This window comes from Helianthus annuus, chromosome 9 (genome assembly GCF_002127325.2).
Source record: "Helianthus annuus cultivar XRQ/B chromosome 9, HanXRQr2.0-SUNRISE, whole genome shotgun sequence".
Classification (NCBI taxonomy): domain Eukaryota; kingdom Viridiplantae; phylum Streptophyta; class Magnoliopsida; order Asterales; family Asteraceae; genus Helianthus; species Helianthus annuus.
In genome coordinates, this window is record NC_035441.2 from 43,716,884 (window position 1) to 43,726,878 (window position 9,995).

Below are 9,995 nucleotides of genomic sequence, written 5' to 3' on the forward strand. Positions count from 1 at the left end.
ATGTGAAGAATCAAATGAAACTTGTTCAATCTAGATTGAGATACTATTCTGAAACAACTGATACACTAAAGAGACATTATTCAATAAAGCAACAAGTTGTTAATTCGTATATTGAGGATGTTGCTAGGTTGAAGCGTCTAATAGCCGATTTAGAACAGGATAACAACAAGTTAAAAAGCTATCATGCATCATCATATTACTTGAAAGAATTTTCAACATAAAACAGGGTGATGATGATTCTGAGAAAAACAAAAAGTGTATTGGTTCTGAGTATCATCAAGTTCCTCCACCGGAAAAGTTTGCAGTTTATGATGATGAGAAAGTCGAAAAAGCTTTCAACATGGTCGATCAATTACCAGATAATATTGACATAACCTACTCCAAATCTGATGATTCAAGTGATTCAGAGGTGGTAGGTAAGGTCGTTGAAAGTGTGTTGAAAGAAGAGTCGAATGATACTATAACAATCCCGAACCGATACCCTTGTAATATTTTCTGACACTCTAATATATTTTAAAATATCCCAATACGTCCCTAAAAATACCCCATACGTGAAAACGAGCCCCGAATACCTTAAATATTAATAAAAATAATAAAAATTTGAATTTTAGGGGTTTAGGCGGGCTGCGTAAGCCACCCCTTAAGCTTACGCGGGCCCAACACCCGGCAGACCTATGCCATGACCCGGACAAGCTAGTCCGTTGACCGATGTTGACGCGGGCCGCGTAGCCCTTTGGCCAATCTTACGCGGGCCGCAAGAAAGACAGGTTTCAGCCCTATAAATTGATTTTCTCGGCCTTCAGTCTGTTCGCCGCTAAGAAACCGCCAGTCAAAACCACGTTCAAGTAGATCCTGACCGTAATAATTCAGGCGGTTACCTCCAAGATTTAATCTCATCCATTCAAACCCCCAAAAAATGGCAGTTTTTTTTTCAACGCCAGTTGAAGTTTCCTGTGTTTTCTGCATGTTTTTCGCTATGTGGGTACGCTCCCTCAACCGTTGCCTCTAAAATTATCAATATAAACTCCTTCACATTCACTTTCAAATCCTCTTCTTTCTCTCTCTAAAATTTCTCTGATTTCGATTGCTGGTTATAATGGATACAATCACAAATCCAAATCAATAAACCCAGATCAACATGATGAAACATATCAATTCAATTGCGGCGTTTCTAGAAGTGATTATCATGTCGTTGCTGATGAATCTCAACCTCAGCCAATCAACCGATACTGCTTCCCACTTGACTTCGCTGCTTCTTCACATGAGGAAATCCTAGAAGCGAAATCTCAACCTCAGGTACTGTCAGTTTCGTATTTTTTGGTAACTTCGCTTTAGAATTTAGGGTTCGCAATTTCACATACAACTCTTGGCGGGGTAAAATCCGGAGGGCTCGTGGTGGAAATTGATAGTTTCTACCGTTGAAGCAACCGTGAATTTGCAGCCATGGCGTTCACCATGCTCACCACTCAGTTCACTTCCGTGAATATCTATTCAAACTGCCAACCTGGTGTTTCATTAATTGCTTCCCATTATATATGTGTTATTTCATATAGTGTGTTTTGAAGTTGAAGTTGATTTTGTGTTTATTTCAAATTCAGGGTCAAAGCTGCCTCTTAAACAAGTCAAAATTGTCTAAGAAATTGGCTGCCTATCAGGTGTTTGATCAATTTCATTGTGTTTTTTTAATAGTATTTCATTGTGTTTTTTCAATAGCATTTCATTGTGTTTTTTAATACCATTTTGAGAATTGTTGAATCCTATATTATAACCATCAACTTCAATATCTTGGTACTACATGAACTAATATTGTGTTTTTATTATTCATCTCATGTGTGTAGTATGGAGCAACAAGGGTGGATACTGATCTTGCTGGCTAACGGTTCTGGCAGCGAAAAGGAGATCAAAAGGCCATCGTATGGCTTCATTATCGTACATGGGTAAGTTAAATCTCCTTCTGATTATGTTTGGAATTCATTAATCTTAATTCTGCATATAGGGTTCTTGGTAATTAGACTTGCCGATTCGTTTGTTTGAGTAATAAATGGTGATGTTTTCTGATTGACATCTTGATTATCAGGAAATCTGAGATGAATCTGATTGATGAACAAAATCTCAGTTTACAGCAATTTGTAGAATCCTTAACCCTCTGTTTTCTTGATGTGGACTGTCAAAAAAAAGTCACAAATCCGGGTTAGTTTTGTTGAGTATTCTTGATTTGTGTTGTCAAAACAGTCACAATTAATTTTTTTAATTTACTGTTTTAATAAATTTCTTGATGTGGGTTCATTGCAGATTGAGAATAAAGTTCACGATTACATGAAGTCACAAGCCAAATTCGAAGACAAGATGTGGGCGATTCTGAATGTCTGGTTGATTGAAGATCAGTGGTTTAGATGGCAGTGGATGGAGATGTTATTAGGAATCAGTGGATCATGGATTCATCAACAGTGGATGAACAACAGAGGTTGTTAATAATAGTGGATTAGCAGCAGAGGTGGTTAGCTAACAGGGGATCAGCAACAGAGGTTGTTAGTTAACAGGGGTTAGCAACAGAGGTTGTAGATGATCAGTGGTTTAGATGGCAGTAGGTAAATGATCAGAGGTTGTGAGTGATACGGGTAAATGATCAGTGGTTTAGATGGTAGTGGATGGAGATGTTGTTAGGAATCAGTGGATCCATCAACAGTGGATGAACAACAGAGGTTGTTAATAACAGTGGATTAGCAGCAAAGGTGGTTAGCAAACAGTGGATCAGCAACAGAGGTTGTTAGTTAACAGGGGTTAGCAACAGAGGTTGTAGATGATCAGTGGTTTAGATGACAGTAGGTAAATGATCAGAGGTTGTGAGTGATACGGGTAAATGATCAGTGGTTTAGATGGCAGTGGATGGAGATGTTGTTAGGAATCAGTGGATCCATCAACAGTGGATGAACAACAGAGGTTGTTAATAACAGTGGATTAGCAGCAGAGGTGGTTAGCTAACCGTGGATCAGCAACAGAGGTTGTTAGTTAACAGGGGTTAGCAACAGAGGATCAGCAAGTTGAAGGTCTGAAAGTAGGAGATGAAGTATTTGGAAATATAAGCGAGAAAGCACTCGATGGGCTGAAACTGTCGGACATGTGTGTGCGCAGTTTGTGGTCCCATACAACTACACGGAGTTCATCCATGGTTTAACTTATCTAGTCAAGAACCGGTTCATACCAATGAGCCGTGTAAACGATACGGTTAAGAGGATTCTAAGGGTCAAGTTCACCATGGGCCTGTTTGAGAAACTGTTGGCTGATTATAGCATGGCTAAGTACCTTGGAAGCCAGGTAAACTAACTCATTTAACCTTTTTATGATAGAATCTATTGGGTGATGAAACTTGATTGCTGTTAGGGGACATTTTCACTTATCTTTATTTAATTTGTCAATTCAAATATGAACAGGAACACAGAGATCTGGCAAGGGAAGCTGTGAGGAAAACGCTTGTATTATTGAAAAACGGTAAATCTTTAAAGACGCCACTGTTACCACTTCCTAAGCAGGCGTCGAAGATACTGGTTGTAGGATCTCATGCTGATAATATCGGCTATCAATGTGGTGGATGGACAATCGAGTGGCAAGGGCTTTGAGGAGATATTACTGATGGTATAATTACAATCCAGAAGAATTCAAATCGCCTTGATCTTTTCTCTTCCTATAATCTTGAACTAAACCCCTGTGATCTTGCATCTTGCAGGCACAACAATCTTATCTGCTGTGAAAAAAAACCGTTGACCCAAAAACTCAAGTGATCCTCAATGAGAACCCGAGCGATAGTTTTGTCAAGTCTAACATAAATTGACTACGCGATTGTCGTGGTGGGTGAGCACCTGTACGCTGAGACATTTGGAGACAGCAAGAATTTGACAATCCTAGAGCCTGGACCAAGCACGATCAACAACGTCTGCGGCTCAGTGAAATGTGTGGTGGTAATGATCAGTGGCCGGCCTGTACTGATTCAACCTTATCTTAAAACCATAGATGCTCTTGTGGCTGCTTGGCTTCCGAGATCCGAGGGTCAAGGTGTCACGGATATCCTATTTGGTGACTATGGGTTTACGGGTAAGCTTGCGCGTACTTGGTTCAAGTCTGTTGATCCCGATGAATGTTGGTGACGCACATATGATCCGTTGTACCTGTTTGGATTCGGGCTCACAACTAAGCCTAGGAAGAATTAGTGAAGCTGATGAGTGTGCTGGACGTTAAGTATTTTTTTTTGTGGGAATTTGATCTATGCACATCAATTTTTCAGCAACAACTCTTGTCTTAATGTTGTGGGAATAAAGTAATTAAATCAGTAGTTTTCCATCGCAATTATTTTTTATTATAAGTCTGAGTTTTTAATAGATTTGAAATCCAATATTAGTGATAAAACTTATCCACAAGGCCCAGTCCGATGGCAAGGATGACCCCTGCTGGTTCAATTGAAGATGATGATTAAAAAGGGGAAGGAATGGAGGAGTTGATTCCGTCTGAGACGTCATGTAGAAGAAAATCGAATCGTTCTTAGGTTCCTCCGGCGAGTTCAAGGGTAAGTAAATTCTGAAACTGTTTTTTTTCTTTTGATTCCTTTCTGTTGTTTCCAATTAACGTCGTTTAACCTTCCAGTCACCGGAACCATCACAGTTGCCATTGATTCTGACATCGGTTCCGGATATTGATGTTGTTTTTCAACTTTTCTGGCGACAGAATTTGATCAGCAAATGAAAGAAGAGCGTCGTTCTTCAACTGATCGGCTTTATGGAAGCTTCGACGGAAATGTGTTTGGATCATTTAGCAGTCTCGGAGAGGATGTCGGTGATTCTGAGTTTCAATTTGTCTTTAGATCTACCCTAATTTCTTCATTATTCACAGGTTAGTCTCTAATTTCTTCGTTTTATTCATAATTTTGTGTTTGATTTAAGTTTATTAGTTAACACTTTATGTCGTTTTTTTTAATTACAGATATGACACAATTACCAGATGATATGTTTAGTAATCCACAAAACACGCAACCTTTTGGATCTTTGGACGTCATCATGCCTTGGTGATATTTCATTTTTATTTTATTTTTTTAATTTTTGTTGTTGTTTCTTTTTAATTGAATTTGATACGTGATGTTTATTATGAATGAATTGACTTGAATTCCCCAATTTTTTTGAATTTGTAGGTATTGTTGTGATTACTGCGAGATACTTACTTGACGCATGATTCTGTAAGTCATTCGTTAACCGCTTTTTATATTTATCTTTAGATACTGTTATTGGTTCTGTTGCAATTTTTTGATAACCTTGTATCTAATATATCTATTGTTTTAGCTATTTATGACACAGATTTAGTGTGTGATTTCAGGTTATACTGATGGAAGTGCCACCGTAATGTTAATCAATTGTTTCCACACTGCTACTAGTGCTGAAGCGACAAGGTATATATAACAATGGAATAATATATCTATCAACTGCTTCTTGAAGTTCGCTAGATTATGATTTACGTAATCGAAGTATTTTATTAATGTGATCATATCTTCTTCTACGGGAAACAAGGTAAGGTGTCTCAGGAAGTTTTTGAGCTTAAGTTCAATATGGAGTTGGTTTAAATGTTTCTTTGGTGGTATTGGGAAAACATGTGGATTCAATCAAATTCCAAGTCTCGGTTTGACCCTGTACAAGAATACATATGTTTGTTAATTTAGATATTTGTCTTGTGAAGTAGTCATAACGGTCGTACCGGTCGTACCTTAAACTGAACATGAGGCAAATTCTATTCTGCAGGTTTTACTTTGACTTCAGTAGTTCAACTCTACTTTTGTTAGTTGTGGTCTTATCTGCCCGCACATAATCAACTACTCAGTCCTTTTTGGAGTCAATATTAATTTTTTTATCACGTTATGTGTTTATTGTCCTATTGCTTATAATTAACAGAGGCATGTGTCACCTATGTGCAGATTTATGCCGCTGCATCAATTTCTAGCAATGGTCAACACATATACATTTTTATCCACACCCCAACTCTCTATGCCATGTACATTATGAGTAAGATGCCACCCACCTTTTCTGTTCTCGTCAAAGCTAAACTTTTGATGTTGTTTTGAACTACCATTATTCATGTAGAAATTCAAGAGTCTCCGTGAAACTGTTGAGCATAAGCAAAGTGGATTTGTGCCATTATCTAAACATATTACAACTTATGGCGTTCATCCGATTATGGCACCATTGTTTCTGGAACCATGGTGTATAATGTGTACATATATTGTTTTTTGAAGGGCAAGTAAAACTATCAATCTTGATATGACTCTGCATTATTTGCTCTTCTTTTCTAATAAAATAAAGTGAAAAACTTAAAATACATATGATTTGTTCAGGGATTTTGATAGGAACAAGAAAATAAGAAAAACAATTGCAGACTAGCTTTTATTTCAATGGAAAGGATAAGGCCCGATTCGAGAGGGGCAAGGTCTCCAAATACAAAATGATAGTAAAAAGTAATAATCGGATGCTAGAACAATGAACTAGTCTGCCTATTTATGTTGATAATTGAAAAGTAGCTGATCCTAGAATTAAGGTGCAATTGATCCTAGAATTATGATAATTGATCCCATTTGAGCTCATTGCTAAATATAACCGAATGGGTTAAACAGACTGCCAAAAATAGCATTGAATTGCTGGTTGTTCACAGCTGTCTCGATTTGCTTCTTTTTCCTTCTAGAATAAGTCTTTAATGCCTGAGATTTACTTGGTATTGCAACATTACTTCCCTCCTGGAAATTTGCCTTGTCCTCAAGGCTGAAATTGGGGAACTGCTCAACTAACAAATCGTATGGTTCCCAAGTGGATTCCTCAATTGGACGAGATTTCCAAGAAACCAAGACTTCCAAAACAGTCTTACCTGCTTCACTGCTCCAACGATGATCCAGAATGGAGGCTGGTTGTACACGTAACTCCCAATCGTTGGTGATAGGTAATGGAGGAGTTGGCGTAGAGGAAAAGTCACCATGGGCCAATTTAAGCATTGAAACATGAAAAATTGGGTGAATCCGTGCATCAGGAGGGAGTTCCAGCTCATACGAAACCGGGCCAATGACCTTTTTGATGCGGTATGGGCCAAAAAACCTGGGTGATAGTTTCTCATATTTCCTCTTAGCGAGTGTTTTCTGTCGATATGGTTGTAATTTCAAGAAAACAAAGTCTCCAACTTGGAAAGAAACGTCTCTGCTCTGCGTATTGGCCTGGTTTTTCATGCGGCTTTGGGCTTTTTGTAGGTTGTCACGGAGAAGTTTTAACATATGGTCCCGATCGATCAGTTGTTGTTCTAAGTCAGCATTTGGAGTTTCTCCCATCATGTAAGGTACCAAAGGTGGAGGTTCCCGCCCATACACCACTTCAAATGGGGTTGTGCCCGTTGATGTATGATATCCCGTGTTATATGAGTATTCTGCCCAAGCTAGATACTCACCCCATCTCTTCGGCTGTTCACAGGCAAAACAGCGCAAATATGCTTCTAAACAGCGGTTCAAAACTTCCGTTTGGCCGTCTATTTGTGGATGATAACTTGTGCTCAGTTTTAGTTTTGTGTGACTCAAACGAAAGAGTTCTTTCCAGAAATGACTGAGGAAAATCACATCACGATCCGAGACAATAGATCTCGGGAACCCGTGTAACCGAATAACTTCTTTGCAAAAAATAGCAGCTACATGTTTGGCTGTGTACGGGTGTGATAAGCACATAAAATGTGCATATTTACTTAAACGGTCCACCACAACCAGGATGGTATCAACTCGGTTAGAAGGGGGTAAGCCCACAATGAAGTCCATTGACACATCTTCCCAAATCCGCTCGGGAATGGGTAAGGGTTGAAGAAGACCAGCTGGAGATAGGGCCTGATACTTTTGCTGTTGGCACACTACACATTGTTGTACAAACAGACGGATATCATTTTTCATTTTTGGCCAATAATACCGTGTGGACAGCCTTTTGTAAGTTTTTAAGAATCCTCCATGTCCACCGCTCAGGGTATCATGTTCCTCCTGCAACAGTTTGAGCCGTAGAGCTGGAATGTCGGGTATCACTAATTTACCTTGGTAGAATAAGAGTTGATTAACCAAAGTAAATTCAGTGTCATTATCCGGAGCCTCCTTTATCCTGCGGATCCAGCTGCTAGTCATCGGATCAATGTGTAAGCCTGCTTTGATCTCTTCAATTTCAACACAATAGGGAATTATCAGTGCTAAAAACTCTCCTGAATGTGGTCGCCTTGATAATGCATCTGCTCCTTTGTTTTCTTTTCCTGCTTTGTGGACAATAGAAAAATCAAAAGGCATTAGTTTTAACAACAATCTTTGTTGTTCAGTGGTGGTAATCCGCTGTTCCAACAAAAATTTCAACGTGTGGTGGTCGGTCCGAATAATAAAGTGGCGCCCTAACAAGTAATGGCTCCATTTTTGGACTGCCATCACCAGAGCCAACAATTCTCAATCGTACGCAGATTTGAACTTGTTTGAAGGGGAAAAACCTTTGCTGAAATACGCCACCGGATGATCATTTTGGGACAGGATAGCACCGATACCATCTGAAGATGCATCACATTCAACCACAAAGGGTTTTGAAAAATCTGGTAGGGCTAGTACAGGGTCAAAGCCTCAAAAGCTGCTAGTGCTGCGTCCGACCACACAAAACCGTCTTTCTTGGTCAAAGCTGTAAGTGGGCGGGCTATGATACCATAATTCTTGACAAATCGTCTATAGTATCTGGTCAGCCCCAAAAATCCTCTCACTTGCTTGACATTTGTTGGTATAGGCCACGACCGAACTGCTGCTATCTTTTCTTCCTCCACTTGTACTCCCATTTTAGTGATGACATGGCCCAAAAAGATAACTTGGTCTTGACCAAAACAGCATTTTGACATCTTGGCAAAGAATTTGTTGTCTTGCAATAACTTCAATGCTTGAGCTAAGTGTTCTTGATGCTGCTCCATGTTGGCACTGTAAATTAAAATATCATCAAAGAAAACAAGGATGAAACGACGCAAGAATGGTCGAAATAGGTCATTCATAACAGCCTGAAAAGTTGAAGGGGCGTTTGTTAGGCCAAAAGGCATAACTTTGAACTCATAATGCCCGGAATGAGTTCGAAAAGCTGTCTTTTCAATGTCCTCTGGTGTCATTTGGATCTGGTAATAACCAGATTTCAAATCCAGCTTTGAAAAGATAGTTGCGCCATATAACTCATCTAATAATTCATCAATATTTGGGATCGGGTATTTATCAGCAATGGTAGCTTTGTTAAGAGCCCAATAATCCACACACATCCTCCAGGAATCATCCTTTTTTCTTACCAACAATACTGGACTAGAAAAAGGGCTTGTGCTTGGTTGTATGAAACCATCAGACAAGAGTTGAGATACCTGCTTTTCGATTTCATTTTTTTGAGAATACGGGTACCTATAAGGTCTGATGTTGGGTGGGCTGGTGTTGGGTAGCAAGGAAATGGAATGAGTTTGGGAACGTGTAGGTGGCAGTTGTGTAGGTTCTTCAAAAACAGCTCGATATTGGTCAACAATAGGCTGTAACTGGGTGTGTATTGCAGGTGTAGAGATGGGTTCAATAGCTAAGTGTTGGAAACTTGAAGACTTTTGAGGGCCTGATTCAATGCCGCGCAACTTGTATTTTTTTCCTTCAATCGTGAAAACCATAAACAATTCCTTCCAATTAGCTTGTACCGTGTTCAAGGTGGCTAACCATTGGATCCCCAATACCAAATCCGCCCCTCCTAATGAAAATGGGTGAAAATCTTGGACAATTTTAAGATCATCTACCTCCAGTTTAAAACCTTTGCATATCTTACTACAACGGATGATATCTCCATTACCAATTTGTACCCCAAAAGGTGCAACAGGTTGAGTAGCCAAGTGGAGCTCGTTAATGAGAATATCAGAGATGAAGTTGTGGGTAGACCCCCCATCTACCAAAATCAAGACCTCGGTTGACTGTAACA

The 9,995-nt window shown here is 39.3% G+C and overlaps 2 long non-coding RNA genes and 1 pseudogene across 2 annotated transcripts; all 3 read left to right on the plus strand.

The window, feature by feature from the left end:
• The first annotated feature begins 847 nt into the window (after positions 1–847).
• LOC118479339 lies at positions 848–2,022 on the plus strand. The gene is made up of 3 exons (XR_004866158.1): positions 848–1,296; positions 1,599–1,655; positions 1,839–2,022. It is a non-coding gene; the product is annotated as an uncharacterized LOC118479339 (long non-coding RNA).
• Positions 2,023–2,532: 510 nt separating this feature from the next.
• On the plus strand, positions 2,533–4,341 carry LOC110877519 (annotated as a pseudogene).
• Positions 4,342–5,124: 783 nt separating this feature from the next.
• Positions 5,125–6,368, plus strand: LOC110877520. The gene is made up of 3 exons (XR_002557082.2): positions 5,125–5,221; positions 5,359–5,431; positions 5,951–6,368. It is a non-coding gene; the product is annotated as an uncharacterized LOC110877520 (long non-coding RNA).
• Positions 6,369–9,995: the final 3,627 nt, after the last annotated feature.